The sequence below is a fragment of the Triticum dicoccoides genome, chromosome 7B (genome assembly GCF_002162155.2).
Source record: "Triticum dicoccoides isolate Atlit2015 ecotype Zavitan chromosome 7B, WEW_v2.0, whole genome shotgun sequence".
Classification (NCBI taxonomy): domain Eukaryota; kingdom Viridiplantae; phylum Streptophyta; class Magnoliopsida; order Poales; family Poaceae; genus Triticum; species Triticum dicoccoides.
In genome coordinates, this window is record NC_041393.1 from 18,684,243 (window position 1) to 18,701,008 (window position 16,766).

The 16,766-nt window shown below is 47.3% G+C and overlaps 1 pseudogene; it reads right to left on the reverse strand.

Annotated features, from left to right (window-relative positions):
• LOC119338518 overlaps positions 1–16,766 on the reverse strand; it is a 43,323-nt pseudogene that overhangs the window by 1,316 nt on the left and 25,241 nt on the right.

Sequence of the window (16,766 nt, forward strand, 5' to 3'; positions counted from 1 at the left end):
GCGGCTGCGGGAGCGCCACTCTGGATGACGAAGTTACCCTGGCGCTTGCGGGGATGGGCGGTGGAGGCTTGAATAGAGGCGGGCGTGAGACGACCGGCAACGAGATCTGCTTGAGGGGTTGGCGCGTCCATGACTTCCACGGTGACGGGCGATGATTGGGAGGTGTCCATGGCAGCGCTGTAGAGCCGGAGAAGGTGGTCCGGAGCGGGCGGAGGAAGATCAATGGCGGCGGAGGGAAAGGAGAGCAGGAACTGCCGCGCAGAAATGTCCCTCCTGCCAAATCTCACTAGCGATAGGGGTCACCCTCGGGTCGGCCTCCCGCCCCGTGTTTCTAAAGGTTGAGGGGGAGAATTTGTCGCGCCCCGCAAATTTTTTTTAAAGGCCGCAGTCCGATACGGTATTTGTTCAGGCCACTTTTTTGCGCAAAACAGTAAATTGGCGGTTATTTGCAATTTGGCGCGATATAATGGGTCTGCTAGAGATGCTTTAAAAGTCTGGGGATGAGCCAAGAGTCATGCCAGAAGACAATGGAATTGCCGTTGTTGAGAAGGACAAAGGAGATGTTTTGAAGTGGTTTTAGATGATCATGGACAACCTTCCAAATGAAGGATGAAGAGGTAGGTTTTGGGGTGGGTTCAAGAGAATATTGTTGAAAGAACCACCGGACCCAGGGAGGTTTGCCGTCTGGAGCAGTTTGTATATGAATGTTATGACGAGGCAGTTGTTCTGAAGTTGCAGGTTTTTTATGCCCAAAACACCCGACTCTTTTGGCTGGCAGACATCTTTCCACGCAAGATAAAATTTTCAGCAATATTCCTGCCAGAGATAAAGCATGTTTGATCACCATGAACGGGGAGAGGGATCATGGGTTTCAATATGTTGGTGATAAGTTTGGCGAAGGCTTTTGGAGGGCAGTTTTGGAGTGAGTTCAGGCGGAAGTCGTCCGGAGATCTAGCAAAAAAAAAACAATTGCGAAAGGATCATATATGCCGAAAAGTCCATTCTGCACCCGAGCTCATATGTTCCCGCATGAACAGTAAAATCGAAAAAAATAAAAAAAATTCAAAAAATTCCAAATTTTTTTGAGACAAACATTGACAAAAGTTCTAAGTGCCTGCAAAAATTCGTCATAAAATCACATTCCTAGAAGGCGTGGCAAAAAAACAAATTCAGTGCTTCAAAATGCGTTTGAAAGTAGCTTTTTCAGAGTACTTTTTTTGTTTTTTTTGCCACGCCTTCTAAGAATGTGATTTCACGACGAATTTTTGCAGGTACTTAGAACTTTTGTTAATGTTTCACTCAAAAAAAATTGGAATTTTTTAAAAAAATTTTGATTTTTTTCAATTTTACTGTTCATGTGGGAGCATATGAGCTCGGGTGCAGATTAGCCGCGTCCCATATATGCCAGGTTAAACCGGTCAACATCAGCATGAAGCCGGTGAAAATCGTCAAAAAAAGGAATGATTGTGTGTTTAATGGAGCCACATGATATAGTAACATCCCTTTGATTGAATAAAGTGCAGGGTTCTCTAAAACAAAAGGCTAACTTAGCACGTACACGTACGTGTTGCTCCTGGTTTGGGATCTAGCATTCTAAAACTAACATGTGGCCGAGACTATAGATTATTGAATTCATGCTTCAGCCAGTTGCTCCAAAAGTCCGAACTGATGAAGGAAGGTGTGCAATATATTTCAACACTCCCCCTCACGTCTAGCCTATTTTAGTCCTTAGATGTGGGATCGATGTAGGCCGCAAAATCGTTTTATTTAATATTGTGTTGGTAGGGTCTTGAACTCAAGACCTCTGGGCTCTGATACTATATTGAATTCATGCTCCAGCCAATTGCTCTAAAAGTCTGAACTGATGAATAGAGATGGCAATATATTTCAACACAGATAGCATGGCAATGTGGGGAAAAGAGAGAGCCAAGAAACACAGCGGAGCAGCCGATGCGAGATGTACTAGATACATTTGCCACGGCTGGAGAAAGAAAAGCGCCCGTTAATCTTCATAGCATCTTGAAACTTGTCGTTGCTTACCCGATGTCTCTCAAGCCCACGATTTAAGTTGCTCACATTTTGTGTCCTGTCCACTGTGCTTAGGTCCAAAGCATGGCAATCAACTTCCTTATTTTTTTTTCTTCCTTCCACTCTTCCACTTCGAGTTTCCCTTCCACTTGCAAAAACTATCATATATATATTAGTTTCCTCTATGCTACTCGTCCTCTTATGCATGGCTTGGCTGGATGATTTCGTTAACCGCATTGTCCCACTAAATGATGGCTATTAATTATCTACCATTCCACTGGCAAGGAGCATGTGGTTCCTATTGAGGATCATTTTTTTGCTTTTCTCTTGTATTCCCTCTATCCGCGAATAAGTGTACATCTAGCTTTTGTCCTAAGTCAAAGTTTTGAAACTTTGACCAACTTTATAGAAAAAAGTAGCAACATTTATGACACTAAATTAGTATCACTAGACTCTTTTTGAAATGTATTTTCATAATATATCAATTTGATGTCATATATACTACTACTCTTTTCTAAAAAGTTGGTCAAAATTATAAAACTTTTTTTTGAAAGATCCAGCAATCACTGGCTTTGCATTGATTTAGCACGAAGCAGTGGTAAAACAGTTGTGGGGCGAAGATCCTAAGATCGCAAGTGCAGGGTTGGCCACAGGCGGCCGCAAACCCTAAGGCACGAAAGGGAAAATTCCTACTCTCTCATGGTGGTTCCCCAAAAGGGCTCTCAATGCATGATGCTCCGGTGATCCTCCAAAGCTCGATGCCGTCTCGGATGCGCCTGAGGATTTCTCTCACACTTGGGATGCCGCGGCGGAAAGTGCATTGGTTCCTTTCTTGCCAAATCTCCCAGCACGCCAGCAGCAAGATCGACCGCGCGCCTTGTCGGTGAGGTGTGTCTGTGCGCACCAGGATGGTTTGGGCGATCGTGGTGGAGTTTCCGCTGCACCAGCTAGCTGCGGGAGAGAGTGATGAGCAGCCTTGCCATTGCCCGATCCTGCTCCAAACCTGCCTGGACTCCGGGCAATTCCAGAACATGTGGCTCGAGGACTCGAGGCTTCTGACATAGAGTTGACAGAAGTAGGAATTCGGCCATCCTCGCCTCTACAGCCTGTCGTTGCACCAAAGCCTATCCCGCAGCAGCAACCACGCGAAGATTTTGATCTTCCCTGGCGCCCAGGCCTTCCAGATGAGTTGGTCAAAGTTGGTGGCTATCCTTTCCTGGAACTGCACCCGGTATGCCGATTTGGCCGAATACGTCCCCGTGCCTGAGAGTTTCCAACTGATGGCATCTTGCTCCCCAGGCCGTGCCGGCTGTCCCGAGCGCTACAGCTCGCGGTGCAGACTTAGCACCTCACTAAGGAGGTGCTAATTTTGCCCGTGAGCGAGATCGCGGATCCATGTGTCGCCTTCCATTGCCTCCTGAACTATTCTGTGCTTGCGGCGAGAGTGGTTGAACAGCCGGGGGAAACGTTGTGACAGGGTTCCGTGCTCTAGCCATGGCGACAGCCAGAAAGAGGCCCGTGTCCCTTCTCCGATCGTTACCTTGGTCGATGCAGCAAAGAGGGCCCTGTCTGCGTCGTCGCATGGCAGTTCAGACCCCGCCCAGGGCCTTTCCGAGTGGTGCCATGCGATCCATAGCCAGCGCAGCCGAAGCGCTCTGCCAAAACGCTCGAGGTCCGGGATGCCGAGGCCCCCCTGCTCCGTTGGGGCACACACTGACGGCCAGTTCACCTTGCAGCTGGCCCCAGTGATCCCGTCTTCGTTGCTCCAGAGGAATCGGCGCCTGCACTTGTCGATCTCCCTAAGAATCTTCTTCGGCAGGCATAGCACGGTTAGCGCGAATGTTGGCATGGCGCTCAGAACGCAGCGGACCAACACACGACGCCCTGCCATCGGCAGCAGCCTGCCTTTCCAACCTGCAAGCCTCGCCTTGATACGGTCGATGATGAACTGGAGGTGGACGAGGCGTAGACGGCCCGTGGTGATCGGTAGCCCTAGGTATCTGATGGGGAAGGGGGCGACAGGGCCAGCAAAATCTCGCAGCACCTCTGCCAAGTTGATGTTTTCGCAGCGGATGGGGGAGACGATGGACTTGGCCGGGTTGATGCAGAGTCCTGTCGCCTTTCCAAAGTCATCGAGGATGTGCAGCAGGGAGTTCACCTCACCATGGCTAGGGTTTACGAAGATCACGGCATCGTTGGCGTAGAGGCTGACCCGGAGCGCGAGATCGCGGACTAGGAGGCGGTTGAGGAGCTGCTGGTCCACCACGGTGGCAATGAGGTGGTGCAGCGGGTCGATCGCCTAGATGAAGAGGAAGGGGGACAGCGGGTCGCCCTGCCGCAAACCTCTGAAGTGCAGGAAACTAGGGCCTGTCGTGCCGTTCAGAGCGACCGAAGAAGAAGCCGTGGCCAGAAGGCGCGCGACCCAGTCCCGCCAGCGAGAGCTAAACCCTAGTTTCTGCATTAGCTCGAGAAGGTACTTCCAGGAGACCGTGTCGAAGGCTTTCTCTATATCTATCTTCATCAGAAGGCACGGAACTTTGCGACGATGCAGGGCCCTGGCGGAGTTTTGCACGTAGAGGAAGCTGTCATGGATACACTTCTTCTTCAGAAAAGCCGACTGCGCAGGAGAGATGATTGCGTCGATCATGGAGGCAAGCCTAATGCAGAGAACCTTGGAGATGAGCTTTGCGATGGAGTGGATCAGGCTGATGGGTTTGTAATCCTTGATCTCAGTCGCCCCGTCCTTCTTAGGGAGAAGAGTGATTGTCGCGCAGTTGATCACGGACATGTCTCGCCCAGTGAGGTTATAGGACTGCAAAAGGCTGCCATCACATCGTCCTTGATTATGGGCCAGCATGAACGGAAGAAGGAGCCGTTGAATCCGTCTGGCCTCGGCGATTTTTCTTGTGGAGATTTGCAGATGGCCTCCCACACCTCCTGTTCAGAGAACGGATTGTCTAGTCCTGCCGTGGGCAAAGTTGGCATCTAGATTGCATTCTAGTTTACATAGAAAGTGCGATGCGTTGTTGTCCCCAAGCTGGACCTAAAATGCTCGTAGATGATCTGCTCCTTGTCGCCGTGGGAGGTGGCAATGGCGTCCCTGTTGTGCAGGGCATGGATGAAGTTTTTCTGGCGTCTGGAGTTGATTTTGGCCTGGAAGAAAGCCGTCTTGGCGTTGCCCGCACGGAGCCAAGTGACCCGCGAGGCCTGTCGTTTGCGAGCCCTGTCGATCGCAACTAGACCTAGTACGTGCAGCTTGAGCTGCTTTCGGAGCTGCCGCTCCTCACTCGATAGTTGCTTGTGCTCCTGGGCTATGTCTAAACGCAGGATGATCTCATTTGCCATGTGCATCTGGAGCCTCGTCTCACTGAAGAAGCCCTTCGCCCAAATCTTCAGGTCCTTTGCCGTTCTAAGCAGCTTGGCGTTGAGGCACTGGAAGGCGTAGTTTGAAGCTACGGGGCGGTTCCAAGCGTGCTAGACTGTCGTGTGGAAGCGGGGGAAGCGAGGCCAGAAGGATTCGAAGCGAAAGCGAGCCGCACGGCGAGGCACAGAGGCTTCGGATAGCAGCAATGGACAGTGGTCGGAGCATGATGTTGAAGCAGCATGCAGTAGATACGAAGGGAAGATGGAGCACCAAGCCATGTTGTAGAAAAACTTGTCTATGCTAACTAGGGTTGGTATCGTCCTCTCGTTACTCCAAGTGAATCTGCGGTTTTTGCATTTGATCTCCTTGAGGCCTGCGGCGTCGATGGCAGCCCTAAATTTGCCCATGATTCTATGGTTGATGTTGTTGTTGTTCTTGTCTTGTGCCTCGTAGATGAGGTTGAAATCACCATTGATGAGCCAAGGGGCGTCTGTTGGAGGTGCAGCTCGCGAAAGTTCAGCCAGGAACTCGTCCTTCCTCCCATCATCGACGTGTCCGTACACCGTCGTCAGCCAGAAGGAACCGGCCGATGCCATCATGGTGATCTTGGCCGTGATGGAGAAAAGGCCGATGGCGTGGGATTGCACGTCTACTCTGTTTTTGTCCCCGAAGATGGCCGCACCACCACGGGTACCGCCCGCCGGGAGCACGACGCAATCATCCAGCCTGCAGCCGCCAACCTCTCTAACTAGTGATCTACTCCACTCGTCGATCTTCGTTTCTTGTAGACAGAGGGTAGCTAGCTTGTGTGTTTCCGTAGCTTCACAAACTACGGCTCACCGGGCCGGCGAGTTGAGCCCTCGAACGTTCCATGACATGATTTTCAGGTTTGCGTCAATCATGGGGAAATAGGTGCATACTCCGAGGACTGAAACTACTGAAAAACAAAGACAGATACACCACCATTGGCCCGAGGCATCGCCGGTGGCCACCAATAGGCCCCAAATTCCACCGGCGATCGACTATGCCCCTGCTACGAGAGTGCCCTACACTGTTACAATGCATGGAGAGGCCTAACTCTACCCAGCCGCACGCTGGGCGTCGCCGGAGGCTACAGCTACTGGGGGAACCTAACATGGAGAAGCAGCGGCCTGAGCGGCCTCTCCGTCTTGACCCTGCATGCCCGCAGCGATCTTGAGGGCAGCAGCGTCGAGGTTGGTGAGCCTAGCAATGGCCATGATGTTAGAATCGGAGAGTGGCTCGTTAAAGCGGCGGATCAGGGCTTCTGCTGCCTTGGCCGTCATGGTCTCCTTCGGCCCCAAGATGCCCAGGCCGTGGACGATGCGAAGCGTGGATCTCTGGCTGACCGGGACACTGGAGGGGTTGGCCACCTGTCGAGCACTCTGGCGGGATGGCGGGGCTGAAGGAAATATGCCCTAGAGGACATAATAAAGTTATTATTTATTTCCTCATATCATGATAAATGTTTATTATTCATGCTAGAATTGTATTAACCGGAAACATGATACATGTGTGAATACATAGACAAACATATAGTCACTAGTATGCCTCTACTTGACTAGCTCATTAATCAAAGATGGTTATGTTTCCTAACCATTGACATGTGTTGTCATTTGATTAATGGGATCACATCATTAGGAGAATGAGGTGATTGACATGACCCATCCCGTTAGCTTAGCACTTGATCGTTTAGTATTCTGCTATTGCTTCCTTCATGACTTATACATGTTCCTGTAACTATGAGAATTGTGTAACTCCCGTTTACCGGAGGAACACTTTGGGTACTACCAAACGTCACAACGTAACTGGGTGATTATAAAGGAGTACTACAGGTGTCTCCGAAGGTACATGTTGAGTTAGCATAATTCAAGATTAGGTTTTGTCACTCCCATTGTCGGAGAGGTATCTCTGGGCCCTCTCGGCAATACTCATCACCTAAGCCTTGCAAGCATGTAACTAATGAGTTAGTTATAAGATGAAGTATTACAGAACGAGTAAAGAGACTTGTCGATAACGAGATTGAACTAGGTATTGGATACCGACGATCGAATCTCGGACAAGTAACATACCGATGACAAAGGGAACAACGTATGTTGTTATGCGGTTTGACCGATAAAGATCTTCGTAGAATATGTGGGAACCAATATGGGCATCCAGGTCCCGCTATTGGTTATTGACCAGAGATGTGTCTCAGTCATGTCTACATCGTTCTCGAACCGTAGGGTCCGCACGCTTAAGGTTTCGATGACAGTTATATTATGAGTTTATGTATTTTGATGTACCGAAGGTTGTTCGGAGTCCCGGATATGATTACGGACATGACGAGGAGTCTCGAAATGGTCGAGACATAAAGATTGATATATTGGACGGATATATTTGGACACCGGAAAGGTTCCGGAGAAGTTTGGAGCCCCGGGAGGTTACCGGAACCCCCCGGGAGGTATATGGGCCTTATTGGGCCCATGTAGGAGGAAGAGAGAAGGAGCAAGGGAGGGGGGCGCGCCCCCCCAAGCCCAATCCGAATTGGGGAGGGGGGCCGGCCCCCCCTTACCTTTCTCCTTCCCCCTCTTCCTATTACTACTACTAGTACTACTTCCTAATACTAGTACTCTTTCCTTCCCCATCCAAATAACATAAGGAAAAGAGAGGGAAATCTACTTGGACTAGGTTTCCCCCTCCTCATGGCGCGCCCCCCTAGGGCCGGCCACCTCCTCCCTCCCTCCTTTATATACGGGGGTAGGGGGGCACCCTAGAACACACAAGTTGATCATTGATCGTTCCTTAGCCGTGTGCGGTGCCCCCCTCCACGATATTACACCTCGGTCATATTGTAGCGGTGCTTAGGCGAAGCCCTGCAACAGGAGAACATCAAGATCGTCACCACGCCGTCATGCTGACGGAACTCCCCCTCGGCGCCTCTGCTGGATCGGAGATCGAGGGTGCGTCATCGAGCTGTACGCGTGTCAAGAACTCGGAGGTGCCGGAGTAACGGTACTTGGATCGGTTGAACCGGAGGATGTACGACTACTTCCTCTACGTTGCGTCAACGCTTCCGCTTCGGTCTACAAGGGTACGTAGATAACACTCTCCCCTCGTTGCTATATCATCACCATGATCTTGCGTGTGCGTAGGAATTTTTTTTTTGAAATTACTACGTTCCCCAACAGTGGCATCCGAGCCTAGGTTTTATGTGTTGATGTTATATGCACGAGTAGAACACAAGTGAGTTGTGGACGATATAAGTCATACTGCCTACCAGCATGTCATACTTTGGTTCAGCGGTATTGTGAGATGAAGCGGCCCGGACCGACATTACGCGTACGCTTACGCGAGACTGGTTTCACCGTTACGAGCACTCGTGCTTAAAGGTGGCTGGCGGGTGTCTGTCTCTCTCACTTTAGTTGAACCGAGTGTGGCTACGCCCGGTCCATGTGAAGGTTAAAACAGAGTCTATTTGACAAACTATCGTTGTGGTTTTGATGCGTAGGTGAGATTGGTTCTTGCTTAAGCCCGTAGCAGCCACGTAAAATTTGCAACAACAAAGTAGAGGACGTCTAACTTGTTTTTGCAGGGCATGTTGTGATGTGATATGGCCAAGACATGATGCTATATTTTATTGTATGAGATGATCATGTTTTGTAACCGAAGTTATCGGCAACTGGCAGGAGCCATATGGTTGTCGCTTTATTGTATGAAATGCAAACGCCCTGTAATTGCTTTACTTTATCACTAAGCGGTAGCGATAGTCGTAGAAGCAAAAGATGGCGTAACGACAATGATGCTACGATGGAGATCAAGGTGTCGCGCCGGTGACGATGGTGATCACGATGGTGCTTCGAAGATGGAGATCACAAGCACAAGATGATGATGGCCATATCATATCACTTATATTGATTGCATGTGATGTTTATCCTTTATGCATCTTATCTTGCTTTGATTGACGGTAGCATTTTAAGATGATCTCTCACTAATTATCAAGAAGTGTTCTCCCTGAGTATGCACCGTTGCGAAAGTTCTTCGTGCTGAGACACCACGTGATGATCGGGTGTGATAGGCTCTACGTTCAAATACAACGGGTGCAAAACAGTTGCACACGCGGAATACTCAGGTTATACTTGATGAGCCTAGCATATACAGATATGGCCTCGGAACACGGGGACCGAAAGGTCGAGCGTGAATCATATAGTAGATATGATCAACATAGAGATGTTCACCATTGAAACTACTCCATCTCACGTGATGATCGGACATGGTTTAGTTGATTTGGATCACGTAATCACTTAGATGACTAGAGAGATGTCTGTCTAAGTGGGAGTTCTTTAGTAATATGATTAATTGAACTTAAATTTATCATGAACTTAGTACCTGATAGTATTTTGCTTGTCTATGTTTGTTTGTAGATAGATGGCTCGTGCTGTTGTTCCGTTGAATTTTAATGCGTTCCTTGAGAAAACAAAATTGAAAGATGACGGTAGCAATTACACGGACTGGGTCCGTAACCTGAGGATTATCCTCATTGCTGCACAGAAGAGTTACGTCCTGGAAGCACCGCTGGGTGCCAGGCCTGCTGCTGATGCAACTGACGACGTTAAGAACGTCTGGCAGAGCAAAGCTGATGACTACTCTATAGTTCAGCGTGCCATGCTTTACGGCTTAGAACCGGGTCTTCAACGACGTTTTGAACGTCATGGGGCATATGAGATGTTCCAGGAGTTGAAGTTAATATTTCAAGCAAATGCCCGGATTGAGAGATATGAAGTTTCCAATAAGTTCTATAGCTGCAAGATGGAGGAGAACAGTTCTGTTAGTGACCATATACTCAAAATGTCTGGGTATAATAATCACTTGATTCAACTGGGAGTTAATCTTCCGGATGATAGCGTCATTGACAGAATTCTCCAATCACTGCCACCAAGCTACAAGAGCTTTGTGATGAACTATAATATGCAAGGGATGAACAAGACTATTCCCGAGCTCTTCGCGATGCTGAAAGCCGCGGAGGTAGAAATCAAAAAGGAGCATCAAGTGTTGGTGGTCAACAAGACCACTGGTTTCAAGAAAAGGGGCAAAGGGAAGAAGAAGGGGAACTTCAAAAGGAACGGCAAACAAGTTGCTGCTCAAGTGAAGAAACCCAAGTCTGGACCTAAGCCTGAAACTGAGTGCTTCTACTGCAAGCAGACTGGACAGTGGAAGCGGAACTGCCCCAAGTATTTGGCGGATAAGAAGGATGGCAAAGTGAACAAAGGTATATGTGATATACATGTTATTGATGTGTACCTTACTAATGCTCGCAGTAGCACCTGGGTATTTGATACTGGTCCTGTTGCTAACATTTGCAACTCGAAACAGGGACTACGGATTAAGCGAAGATTAGCTAAGGACGAGGTGACGATGCGCGTGGGAAATGGTTCCAAAGTCGATGTGATCACGGTCGGCACGCTACCTCTACATCTACCATCGGGATTAGTTTTAGACCTGAATAATTGTTATTTGGTGCCTGCGTTGAGCATGAACATTATATCTGGATCTTGTTTGATGCGAGACGGTTATTCATTTAAATCAGAGAATAATGGTTGTTCTATTTATATGAGTAATATCTTTTATGGTCATGCACCCTTGAAGAGTGGTCTATTTTTATTAAATCTCGATAGTAGTGATACACATATTCATAATGTTGAAGCCAAAAGATGCAGAGTTGATAATGATAGTGCAACATATTTGTGGCACTGCCGTTTAGGTCATATTGGTGTAAAACGCATGAAGAAACTCCATACTGATGGACTTCTGGAATCACTTGATTATGAATCACTTGGTACTTGCGAACCGTGCCTCATGGGCAAGATGACCAAAACACCGTTCTCCGGATCTATGGAGAGAGCAACAGATTTGTTGGAAATCATACATACAGATGTATGTGGTCCGATGAATGTTGAGGCTCGTGGCGGATATCGTTATTTCCTCACCTTCACAGATGATTTGAGCAGATATGGGTATATCTACTTGATGAAGCACAAGTCTGAAACATTTGAAAAGTTCAAAGAATTTCAGAGTGAAGTAGAAAATCATCGTAACAAGAAAATAAAGTTTCTACGATCTGATCGTGGAGGGGAATATTTGAGTTACGAGTTTGGTTTACATTTGAAACAATGTGGAATAGTTTCGCAACTCACGCCACCTGGAACACCACAACACATGGTGTGTCCGAACGTCGTAATCGTACTTTACTTGATATGGTGCGATCTATGATGTCTCTTACCGATTTACCGCTATCGTTCTGGGGTTATGCTTTAGAGACGGCCGCATTCACGTTAAATAGGGCACCATCAAAATCCGTTGAGACGACGCCTTATGAACTGTGGTTTGGCAAGAAACCAAAGTTGTCGTTTCTCAAAGTTTGGGGCTGCGATGCTTATGTGAAGAAACTTCAACCAGATAAGCTCGAACCCAAATCGGAGAAATGTGTCTTCATAGGATACCCAAAGGAGACAATTGGGTACACCTTCTATCACAGATCTGAAAGGCAAGATTTTCTTTGCTAAAATCGGATCCTTTCTAGAGAAGGAGTTTCTCTCGAAAGAAGTGAGTGGGAGGAAAGTAGAACTTGATGAGATAACTGTATCTACTCCCTTATTGGAAAGTAGTTCATCACAAGAACCGGTTCTTGTGACAACTACACCAATTAGTGAGGAAGCTAATGATATTGATCATGAAACTTCAGATCAAGTTTCTACTGAACCTCGTAGGTCTACCAGAGTAAGATCCGCACCAGAGTGGTACGGAAATCCTATTCTGGAAGTCATGTTACTAGACCATGATGAACCTACGAACTATGAGGAAGCAATGATGAGCCCAGATTCCGCAAAATGGCTAGAGGCCATGAAATCTGAGATAGGATCCATGTATGAAAACAAAGTATGGACTTTGGTTGACTTGCCCGATGATCGGCAAGCCATTGAGAATAAATGGATCTTTAAGAAGAAGACTGACGCTGATGGTAATGTTACTGTCTACAAAGCTCGACTTGTTGCAAAAGGTTTTCGACAAGTTCAAGGGGTTGACTACGATGAGACTTTCTCACCCGTAGCGATGCTTAAGTCTGTCCGAATCATGTTGGCTATTGCTGCATTTCATGATTATGAAATTTGGCAAATGGATGTCAAGACTGCATTCTTGAATGGATTTCTAGAAGAAGAGTTGTATATGATGCAACCTGAAGGTTTTGTTGATCCAAAAGGTGCTGACAAAGTGTGCAAGCTCCAACGTTCCATTTATGGACTGGTGCAAGCATCTCGGAGTTGGAATAAACGTTTTGATAGTGTGATCAAAGCATATGGTTTTATACAGACTTTTGGAGAAGCCTGTATTTACAAGAAAGTGAGTGGGAGCTCTGTAGCATTTCTAGTTTTATATGTTGATGACATATTATTAATTGGAAATGATATATAATTTCTGGATAGCATAAAGGGATACTTAAAAAAAGTTTTTCTATGAAAGACCTCGGTGAAGCTGCTTACATATTGGGCATCAAGATCTATAGAGATAGATCAAGACGCTTAATAGGACTTTCACAAATTACATACCTTGACAAAATTTTGAAAAAGTTCAAAATGGATCAGGCAAAGAAAGGATACTTGCCTGTGCTACAAGGTGTGAAGTTGAGTCAAACTCAATGCCCGACCACAGCAGAAGATAGAGAGAAAATGAAAGATGTTCCCTATGCTTCAGCCATAGGCTCTATCATGTATGCAATGCTGTGTACCAGACCTGACGTTTGCTTAGCAATAAGCTTGGCAGGTAGGTACCAAAGTAATCCAGGAGTGGATCACTGGACAGCGGTCAAGAACATCCTGAAATACCTGAAAAGGACTAAGGATATGTTTCTCGTATATGGAGGTGACAAAGAGCTAGTCGTAAATGGTTACGTCGATGCAAGCTTTGACACTGATCCAGACGATTCTAAATCGCAGACCGGATACGTGTTTTTATTAAACGGTGGAGCTGTAAGTTGATGCAGTTCTAAACAAAGCGTCGTGGCAGGATCTACATGTGAAGCGGAGTACATAGCTGCTTCTAAAGCAGCAAATGAAGGAGTCTGGATGAAGGAGTTCATTTCCGATCTAGGTGTCATACCTAGTGCATCGGGACCAATGAAGATCTTCTGTGACAATACTGGTGCAATTGCCTTGGCAAAGGAATCCAGATTTCACAAGAGGACCAAGCACATCAAGAGACGCTTCAATTCCATTCGGGACCAAGTCCAAGTGGGAGACATAGAGATTTGCAAGATACATACGGATCTGAATGTTGTAGACCCGTTGACTAAGCCTCTCTCACGAGCAAAACATGATCAGCACCAAGACTCCATGGGTGTTAGAATCATTACTATGTAATCTAGATTATTGACTCTAGTGCAAGTGGGAGACTGAAGGAAATATGCCCTAGAGGCAATAATAAAGTTATTATTTATTTCCTCATATCATGATAAATGTTTATTATTCATGCTAGAATTGTATTAACCGGAAACATGATACATGTGTGAATACATAGATAAACATATAGTCACTAGTATGCCTCTACTTGACTAGCTCATTAATCAAAGATGGTTATGTTTCCTAACCATTGACATGTGTTGTCATTTGATTAATGGGATCACATCATTAGGAGAATGAGGTGATTGACATGACCCATCCCGTTAGCTTAGCACTTGATCGTTTAGTATTCTGCTATTGCTTCCTTCATGACTTATACATGTTCCTGTAACTATGAGAATTGTGTAACTCCCGTTTACCGGAGGAACACTTTGGGTACTACCAAACGTCACAACGTAACTGGGTGATTATAAAGGAGTACTACAGGTGTCTCCGAAGGTACATGTTGAGTTAGCATAATTCGAGATTAGGTTTTGTCACTCCGATTGTCGGAGAGGTATCTCTGGGCCCTCTCGGCAATACTCATCACCTAAGCCTTGCAAGCATGTAACTAATGAGTTAGTTATAAGATGAAGTATTACAGAACGCGTAAAGAGACTTGTCAATATCGAGATTGAACTAGGTATTGGATACCGACGATCGAATCTCGGACAAGTAACATACCGATGACAAAGGGAACAACGTATGTTGTTATGCGGTTTGACCGATAAAGATCTTCGTAGAATATGTGGGAACCAATATGGGCATCCAGGTCCCGCTATTGGTTATTGACCAGAGATGTGTCTCAGTCATGTCTACATCGTTCTCGAACCGTAGGGTCCGCACGCTTAAGGTTTCGATGACAGTTATATTATGAGTTTATGTATTTTGATGTACCGAAGGTTGTTCGGAGTCCCGGATATGATTACGGACATGACGGGGAGTCTCGAAATGGTCGAGACATAAAGATTGATATATTGGACGGATATATTTGGACACCGGAAAGGTTCCGGAGAAGTTTGGAGCCCCGGGAGGTTACCGGAACCCCCCGGGAGGTATATGGGCCTTATTGGGCCCATGTAGGAGGAAGAGAGAAGGAGCAATGGAGGGGGGCGCGCCCCCCAAGCCCAATCCGAATTGGGGAGGGGGCCGGCCCCCCCTTTCCTTTCTCCTTCCCCCTCTTCCTATTACTACTACTAGTACTACTTCCTAATACTAGTACTCTTTCCTTCCCCATCCAAATAAGATAAGGAAAAGAGAGGGAAACCTACTTGGAGTAGGTTTCCCCCTCCTCATGGCGCGCCCCCCCTAGGGCCGGCCACCTCCTCCCTCCCTCCTTTATATAAGGGGGTAGGGGGGCACCCTAGAACACACAAGTTGATCATTGATCGTTCCTTAGCCGTGTATGGTGCCCCCCTCCACGATATTACACCTCGGTCATATTGTAGCGGTGCTTAGGCGAAGCCCTGCAACAGGAGAACATCAAGATCGTCACCACGCCGTCGTGCTGACGGAACTCCCCCTCGGCGCCTCTGCTGGATCGGAGATCGAGGGTGCGTCATCGAGCTGTACGCGTGTCAAGAACTCGGAGGTGCCGGAGTAACGGTACTTGGATCGGTTGAACCGGAGGACGTACGACTACTTCCTCTACGTTGCGTCAACGCTTCCGCTTCGGTCTACAAGGGTACGTAGATAACACTCTCCCCTCGTTGCTATATCATCACCATGATCTTGCGTGTGCGTAGGAATTTTTTTTTGAAATTACTACGTTCCCCAACAGGGGCCGCATGCCTAGATCGAGCCGGCGTCTTGGCGCGTGCCGGGGCTGTTGGAAATATGCCCTAGAGGCAATAATAAATAGTTATTATTATATTTCCTTGTTCATGATAATCGTTTATTATCCATGCTATAATTGTATTGATAGGAAACTCAGATACATGTGTGGGTACATAAACAACACCATGTCCCTAGCAAGCCTCTAGTTGACTAGCTCGTTGATCAACAGATGGTTACGGTTTCCTAACCATGGACATTGGATGTCGTTGATAACGGGATCACATCATTTGGAGAATGATGTGATGGACAAGACCCAATCCTAAGCCTAGCACAAAGATCGTAGTTCGTATGCTAAAGCTTTTCTAATGTCAAGTATCATTTCCTTAGACCATGAGATTGTGCAACTCCCGGATACCATAGGAATGCTTTGGGTGCACCAAACGTCACAACGTAACTGGGTGGCTATAAAGGTGCACTACGGGTATCTCCGAAAGTGTCTGTTGGGTTGGCACGAATCGAGACTGGGATTTGTCACTCCGGTAAACGGAGAGGTATCTCTAGGCCCACTCGGTAGGACATCATCATAATGTGCACAATGTGACCAAGGGGTTGATCACGGGATGATGTGTTACGGAACGAGTAAAGAGACTTGCCGGTAACGAGATTGAACAAGGTATCAGGATACCGACGATCGAATCTCGGGCAAGTACAATACCGCTAGACAAAGGGAATTGTATACGAGATCGATTGAGTCCTTGACATCGTGGTTCATCCGATGAGATCATCGTGGAACATGTGGGAGCCAACATGGGTATCCAGATCTCGCTGTTGGTTATTGACCGGAGAACGTCTCGGTCATGTCTGCATGGTTCCCGAACCCGTAGGGTCTACACACTTAAGGTTCGATGATGCTAGGGTTATAAAGGAAGTTTGTATGTGGTTACCGAATGTTGTTCGGAGTCCCGGATGAGATCCCGGACGTCGCGAGGAGTTCCGGAATGGTCCGGAGGTAAAGATTTATATATGGGAAGTCCTATTTTGGTCACCGGAAAAGTTTCGGGTTTTATCGGTAACGTACAGGGACCACCGGGAGTGTCCCGGGGGTCCACCAGGTGGGGCCACCATCCCCGGAGGGCTGCATGGGCCAAGTGTGGGAGGGGACCAGCCCC